Source organism: Acomys minous, assembly GCF_964271855.1.
Source record: "Acomys minous genome assembly, chromosome: 13".
In the NCBI taxonomy this organism is placed as follows: domain Eukaryota; kingdom Metazoa; phylum Chordata; class Mammalia; order Rodentia; family Muridae; genus Acomys; species Acomys minous.
In genome coordinates, this window is record NC_140495.1 from 40,209,287 (window position 1) to 40,217,731 (window position 8,445).

Sequence of the window (8,445 nt, forward strand, 5' to 3'; positions counted from 1 at the left end):
TTTATGTATGCATACAACCTGACATGACTTGCTGTCCCTGTAGCCCTCCTCTTGAATATGAAGGTAGGGTTGAGGGAGAGCTACAGAGAAATGCCAATAACTCTTACAGATGAGAACCAGTTCACTGTGGTGTCAACATGGTGGAGATCAGGTGACAGCAAAGGTGTTTCTGAAATTTCCAACTGCATAGAAAAGTCTTTTTCCTATAGAACTCTCATCTCAAATATTTTAGCATGTGTACACACAGGAATTTGCAAACTACTGGCTAGAGGTCAAATATACCTTGCTCTTTGTTTGTTGTTTGCCAGTGAGATCACTTGTTTCTGTATTGCTTATGGCAGTGTGAATAATTGTGACAGAGGGTATGGAATGCAAAGTCTAAACTGTTTACTGTCTAGCCATATAGCTATTTACAGGGGGGGAAAAATCTCAGCCTCTCATGTGTGTATTATAGAAGTTTCTAGACCTAGGAGGAACTATACAATGTTAAGAACTGATTCTCAAGTTCCAAATACCTAATTTTCAAAGAATCATTAGAGAAAATATAAACTATCTGTAACTTGGTAACAGGTTTTAGAGGTTTTTAGCACTTCCATTTTTAAAGTTGGACAAATGATGGTCACTGAGGCGTAAAAGGAATGACCTTCACCAGCCTTTCAACCGACGCTAGGTAGGGCACAGTCCTGGACAGATGCATTATAAATAAGGGACAGAGTGCCTGAGGCACACTCCTCCGATGGGCAAAAAGGCCTTGAATAGAGGCATCATTCATTACCCACTGCCTCAATTTTAAACCCACTTTTACTTTTCCTTTCTTTCTTAATCCCAAAATAGCAAAGATGTTTTTCATTTAGCATATTATGTACCTCATGGCTTTTAATATGCTTACAAAGTCAAACGCATTAAGAAGAGAATTACAGCAATGTTGGGTTCATGGTAATGAGCCATGGAAAAGGTTTTGGTAATGTTTCTTCAGGGCAAGAGCAGCCAATTAAAGAGTCCATGGTGCTGAGTCCTGCCTAAATCACTTTGGAACAATTTGTCAACAAATAGGCTAAGAATTGCCATGGGTGGTTATTTCAAAACAGAAGAGGCAGGTACATTTTAATATACTAATCTAAGTATTTCTCCGGATAGCGTGTCTCTTTCATTTAATCTCATTTAGAATCTTTCCAAGCTAGATGCAAACAACCTGCCACAAAGTAGCTCCGGAGGAAGGTTCCAGCTCATTAGAACGGCACTCATCACCATCGCAACCCGTGGGAAAATGGAAAGTTAAGTATGGTGATTGAACCCACATGAAATAAATGCAGTCTGGCATATTTTTCTCATCTATCTCTTTTAATCATTACTTGCAAAGGCTACATGAAATATTTTGACCCACTACAAAAAAAAAGTTGTTGAAAATGGATGTGTTCATGTAGAAGGAATATCTCCTTGATTTTTAAGATCCAATAAACCATATTTAAGACAAATGTGGGGGCTGGGAGGACAGCTCAATGTGTAATCGCTTGCTTAGCATTTATGAGGCCCTGGGTACAGTCTCCAGGTCTGAGGGGTGGTGGAAAGAAGAAAGAAATGTTTAGCATACTAAGAAGAGACTCAGTATGTTAATATTACTATATAAAAAATTTGTTATGGAGACTGTCTGCTGGCCTAATATTTCAATATAGGCTTCAGACAGTATGAGGTAATTGGCTCAAAGTGCTGCTTTGCCTTCTCTGAGCATCTACAACAGACCCCATGCTCTTAGTAAGAGTTGAATACCACCCCAGATTCCACAAGGGGTATAACAGAACACCTCTATGAATGCAAGACCACCGGTTTTTAAAGTGAGTAGGCATCCCATAGAATCCTAGGAGGACCCTCAATACAAGTCATGAAACTCATTCTTTTGTTTTGTTTTGTTTTGTTTTATCTTGCTATTTTTTTTATTTTTTAATATTTTATTAATTTATTCTTATTACATCTCAATTGTTAAGCCATCCTTTCTATCCTCCCATTCCTCCCTCCCTCCTGCTTTCCCCCTACTCTCCTCCCCTATGACTGTGACTAAGGGGGACCTCCTCCCCCTGAATATGCTCATAGGGTATCAAGTCTCTTCTTAGTAACTTGCTATCTTTCCTCTGAGTGCTACCAGGCCTCCCCATCAAGGGTATGTGGTCAAATACGGGGCACCAGAGTTCGTGTGAAAGTCAGTCCCCACTCTTCAAACAATAGTGGAGAATGTCCTGTCCATCGGCTAGATCTGGGTAGGGGTTTGAAGTTTACTTCCCGTATTGTCCTTGGCTGGTGCCATAGTTTGAGCAGGACCCCTGGGCCCAGATCTGCCTATCATAATGTTCTTCTTGTAGGTTTCTAGGACCCTCTGGATCCTTCTATTTCCCCATTCTCCCATGCTTCTCTCACCAAAGTCCCAGTAGGATGTTCTCCCCTCTGCTAAGTGAATACTTTCATGGGACATGCCCCTTGGCCTAATGTCTAGATATAAGTGAGTATATACCATTCGACTCTTTCTGCTTCTGGGTTAACTCACTCATTATGATCATTTCTAATTCAATCCATTTGTCCACAAATTTTGGGAATTCCTTGTTTTTAATAGCTGAGTAGTATTCCATAGTGTAAATGTACCACAGTTTCTTTATCCATTCATGAAACTCATTCTTGTCACGCAGCCTGAACATCAATCAGAAGGCCACCCTGTAACCGTGAGGGTAGCCAGCAGTTCCAGAAAAACAAAAGTTTGGTTTTACCTTCTCTGTTTTAGTCCTATTGCTGGTATTTGGATGCTTGGTTCTGTTTTGTTTTTCTGGTGTTGTTGAGCTCAGGGCCTTTCACCTTTTATGTCTTCTTTTTTTCCTCTCTTTTGGTTGTGAAGACCAGTCCCAATGGATATTATCTACACAACATTCCCACCACTAAGTCTGAGAGAGCATTGTGGAAGAGAGGTCAGAGGTCACAAAGATTGTAAGAACCAGATGATCAAGGAATTTGCTGTGAGATTGTGTCTCTTAGTAGTGGCATAAGCTATACCTGTACATGCTAAACGAACAAAATAAAAACGTGACTGCTCAAATGTGAACTGAACAAGAAAGACACCAACCAAGGAACATGCCACGCCAAGGGAAAGACCATCAGTCCTCAACCCAACACAAAGGACTACAGGCAACTGAGGAAAGCTGGGAGCAGGCTCCAGGGAAAAGCACACCAGTTGATTGTCCACTGCCAAATGGTCATCCCTGAAAACATAGATACAGGTAACATTATATGGACTCACGGGTTATATTTTAGAATATGTATGTATATAAAAATACATATATGAATGCAACAGCAATTCATTAAAGAAGAGGACATGAATTTGAAAGAGAGTGGGGAGAAGTATGTGGAAGGATTTTGTGGGTGAAAAGGGAAAGGAGAAATGTAATTAAATTACAATATGAAAATTAAACAGAAACATGCAATATATTTTTAGATGTTTTCCCCTTTCCAAACTCCTCCCTATTGTTCTATTTACCCAACTTTACATTCTCTCTGACTCTGTTTCTGTCTGTCTATCTGTCTGTCTGTCTGTCTGTCTGTCTGTCTCTCTCTCTCTCTCTCTCCCTCCCTCCCTCCCTCTTTCAAAAGAAATTCCACAAAATGAAGCCATAACAAACTAAAAACAGTAAGACAAAAATTCCAGAACAAAACAAAATTCAGCAAAATAGACATGCAAACAAATAAGCAAGAATATTAAGTTTGTTTTATGCTGGCCAACTCTCCTGGGCACTGGGGCCTGCACTGGAGTGTGGTTAATTGGAACATGGTTAATATACTCAATGATACTCCATTAGGAAAAAACTGATTATCCTTTTGCCCACAGATACCAATTACAAATAGTTTCTTGGTTAGGGGTGGGAGCCAATGTGCACTACCCCCTCATGAGAGTTATGAGAGCTGGAACCCAGTGAGGCTTCAACCTGTGCAGGTATTGAACATGCTGCCACAGACTCTGCAAGTTGATATATACATTAGTCTTGTTGTGTCTGGAGAATACTATTTCCTTGGAGATATCCATCACCTCTGGCTTTTACAATCTTTATGTTTCCAATTCCACATACATCCCTAAGCCTTGAAAAGGATAAAGGGGCTTTGATGAAGGCATTTTGGACTAAGTGCTCCACAGTCTCTCACTCTCTGTGCACTGTCCAGCTGTGGATACTTCCCTCTTTTATTAAATGTAAATTCTTTTCTCATACAACATAATCTGCATACGGTTTCCTCTCTCTCTACTCCTCTCAGCTCCTCCCCACTTCTCCCATACAGATCTGCTCCTTTTCTTTCTCTCGTTAGAAAAGAACAGCTTTCTAAGAGATAACAACAAAACATAACAAAATAAAATAAACAAAAACCATCATAATGAATTTGGACAAGGCAAGCCAAAGGGAAAAAATAAAAGATCCCCAAGAGCAGGCACAAGACTCAGAAGCTCACTCATTAACACATTCAGGAGTCTCATAAACATACTAAACTGAATGCTATCAGACATTTTCAGAGGACTTGGTGCAGACTCGTGTAGGCCCGGTGAGCGCTGCTTCAGTCTCTGTGAGTTCACATGAGCATTGCTCAGCTGTTTTGGAGGGACTGGTTCTCCTGCTATCCTCCATCTCTTCTATTCCTTTGGCCTCCTTTTATGTGGGATTCCCACAGTGCTGAGGGGAGGGATTTGATGGAAATATCTCACTTAGAGCTGTGTGTCCCAAGGACTCTCTCTCTCTCTCTTCTATGTGCTATCTGCCTGTGAGTCTCTGTATTTGTTCCCATCTGCTTTGAGACAAAGCCTCTCTGATGATGGCTGAACAAGGTACTGATCTCTGAGCGTGTGGGATATTTTTGTGAATTCCCATCTCCTACAAGAAGAATCTTCTTTTATGAGTGTTGATCCTATGGAATGAACCCCTCACTTGAGGCACCCTCTTTCCAGGAGATCCTAATTTGCGTCAAGTTGGGAAAAGCAAACAAGCTATCTCTTGTCGCAGTTGGTAATTGGTCACAGAGAATCATCCTGCAGGTAACTCAAGTAAGGTATACGTGATATGACAGATTGGAATTGGGGTCTTAAGAGCTTTAGATTATTGATTTTATCCTATCTCATCATGTAGTCTCAAGTATTTTCAGAAAGATAGAAAGGAAGGAAGGAAGGAAGGAAGGAAGGAAGGAAGGAAGGAAGGAAGGAAAAAAGACTGGCAATCTTTTTATTTTACCAATAAAGACTAAGAAGCCAACTCTTCTTCCTCAGGAAGACATCAAATAGTGAATGACAGCAGTGCAGAGGGACGACCTGGAGGACTGGGAGACTCAGGATTAAGAGTCCAGGCAGCTTCCACATAGGATTCAGCAGTGGTCTTATGGGCCATGGTCTTCACAGAGGCCTTGGCAGTTGTTAAGGGTGGCCTCGGGCCTCATGAAGGTAAAGCTGAAGACAAGGAGTGGATCCCTGTCACCAAGCTAGGCCGTCTGGTTAAGGACATGAAGATTAAGTCCTTGGAGGAGAACTAGCTGTTCTCCCTGCCCATTAAGTAATCTGAGATTATTGACTTTTTCCTGGGCATGTCCCTAAAGGATGAGCTTCTAAAGACCATGTCCCTGCAGAAGCAGACACAGGCTGGCCAGCAGACCAGGTTCAAGGCTTTTATCGCTATTGGGGACTACAATGGTCATGTTGGTCTTGATGTTAAGTGCTCCAAGGAGGTAGCCACTGCTATCCGAGGGGCCATCATCTTGGTGAAACATTCCATGTCCCTTCTCCCTGTGTGGAGAGGCTACTGCGGGAACAAGATTGGCAAGCCACACACTGTTCCATGGAAGGTGACAGGCTACTGTGACTCTGTTTTGGTGTGTCTCATCCCTATCCCCAAAGACACTGATATCATCTCTGCTCCTGTGCCCAAGAAGCTACTGATGATGGCTGGTATTGATGACTGCTACAAATAAGCCAGGGGCTGCACTTCCACCCTGGGCAACTTCGCCAAGGCGACTTTTGACGGTGTCTCCAAGACTTACACCTGTCTGACACCCAACCTCCAGAAAGAGACTCTGCCCACCAAGTCTCCTTATCAAGGATGCTGTGATCATATGGTGGGGGAGGGGGTCCCTTCTGTCACAGACCTAGGGGGAGGGAGTAGGGTGAGAGAGTGAGGGAGGAGGGAACAGGAAAATACTGGTGAGGTGATAACAACTGAGATGTAATCTAAATAAATTACTTAAATAATAAAAAAAAAGAAGAAGAAACCTAATTTCTAAGAGGATTAGTTCTTTGAAAGAATGGAAAATGAATGTACAGAGAAAACTTGCAACGCTGTGTTTTCAGCTGATCTCAGAAAACTGAGCCAAATATAAGTAACTGTATTTTAGCAGCTTATTATGAGCAGGCGGCATTATTATAAGTTATTAACAGAAAAAGCTCATATTTTTTTTTCAGACACTCAAGCTAAAATTAGTATATCTTGGTAAACAACACACAAATAGGCCCCACAATCTATCCTGTAATCCCAGCAAAATCCCTTTTCTCTTAAAGAAGATTGAAGTCGCTCCTACTACAATCCACCTCAGTGGTACCCGAATCTCCAAATGACCTTTATGAGGCAACCAGAAACCCTCCAAAGAAATGACCAGTGATGAAAGATCAACACCCAACTACATCCTGGAAGCCAAGACTGGCATGCTGAACTCATGTGCTGGGGACCAGCCCTAGCACTCGCAGATGTTGTCAGGGTCCTTGAAGCAGGGATGAATGGGAGCACTGCAAAATCAACTCTCAACTCTCCAGTCAGACGCCTGATGCAAGCTGACAGGCAGTGTTCTTGGTAGCTGCTAGCAGGCAGGCAGGCATGCAAGAATACAAGCAAGCACAAAACTGAGAACACAAAATACAGTCCTTTATTCAGTTTTGTTTTTAAGGAAGTAAAGTCAAAAAAGGTTTTAAAGAAGTAAAGTCGGACTCAACCATGTTCATAGCGGCCTTATTCATAATAGCCAGAACATGGAAACAGCCTAAGTGTCCCTCGGTAGAAGAATGGATAAAGAAACTGTGGTACATTTTACACTATGGAATACTACTCGGCTATTTAAAAAAAAAAAGGAATTCCTGAAATTTGTGGACAAATGGATGGAACTAGAAATTACCATAATGAGTGAGTTAACCCAGAAGCAGAAAGACTCAAATGGTATATACTCACTTATATCTGCATACTAGCCCAAGGGGCATGTCCCATGAAAGTATTCACTACAGGAAACTGGGACAGAGGGGACTCTAGATGAGAGAAGCATGGGAGAATGGCAAAGTTGAAGGATCCAGAGGGTCCTAGAAACCTACAAGAAGAACATTATGATAGGCAGATTTGGATCCCAGGGGTCCTGCTCAAACTATGGCACTAGCCAAGGACAATACGGGCCATAAACTTCAAACCCCTACCCAGATCTAGCCAATGGACAGAACATTCTCCACAGTTGAGTGGAGAGTGGGGTCTGATTTTCACACATACTCTGGTGCCTCATATTTGACCATGTTCCCTGGATGGGGAGGCCTGATGGCACTCAGAGGAAGGATAGCAGGCTACCCAGAAGAGACTTGATACCCTATGAGCATATACAGAGGGAGGAAGTCCCCCTCAGTCACAGTCATAGGGGAGAGGAGTAAGGGGAAAATGGGAGGGAGGGAGGAATGGGAGGATACAAGGGATGGGATAACCATTGAGATGTAATAAGAATAAATTAATAAAAAAAACAAAAAAAGAAAAAAAAGAGAGAAAAGCCTCCCAAAAAAAAAAGTAAAATCGGGAGAATCCAAGATGGCGGTGAGAGGGGTGGAACTTTTTAGAAACTGGAGTAATTGAGTCAGAGATTTGGACTATTTTCTTAACCAGGAACACCAAGCTTCCGACTCCACCACAGTGGGAGAATTCCATTGTTCAACAGAAATAAACTACAGAAATCCTGCACACCCCGGAGCGCTTGGTGAGCATGGACCAACTGGCAAGGAGCCGCTGCAGCGGCGGCAGCCACACAAACAGGTAACCAGGGATACAGGCAAGATTCTGCCTGCAGAGGGGTTTGGCACAGTGTCTGGAAGACCTGGACAGTAACAGGTCCAGGGGGATCAGAGAGCGTGCTTCTTGGGGTCCACAGGGAGACCCTGAACCCGTTCAGAGCACGGATCCCCTAGAGAGCAGCCGCCGCACCTGCAGACACTCAAACGGTAACGCAGATCACTGGCAAGGCTCTGCCTACTGAGGTGCTTACCGAGGAGTCCTGAAGATCTGGACAGTAGCAGTTCCAGGGGTAACAGAAATCGTGCTTCTGGGGGTCTACAGTGAGACCCAGAACCGGCAAGCAGCTGCTGCGGCTGCAGACTCTCAATCGGGTAGCCTGGAGCAGGCAAGGTCCCACCAGCTGAGGTGATTGGCG

General features: G+C 43.0%; 1 long non-coding RNA gene across 1 annotated transcript in view; it reads right to left on the minus strand.

Moving 5' to 3' along the window:
- Nucleotides 1-8,445, minus strand: part of LOC311580604 — a 35,757-nt gene extending 27,312 nt beyond the window's left edge. The window contains exon 1 of the long non-coding RNA XR_014773528.1: nucleotides 8,281-8,445. This is a non-coding gene — a long non-coding RNA (uncharacterized lncRNA). The remainder of the gene's footprint in view (nucleotides 1-8,280) is intronic.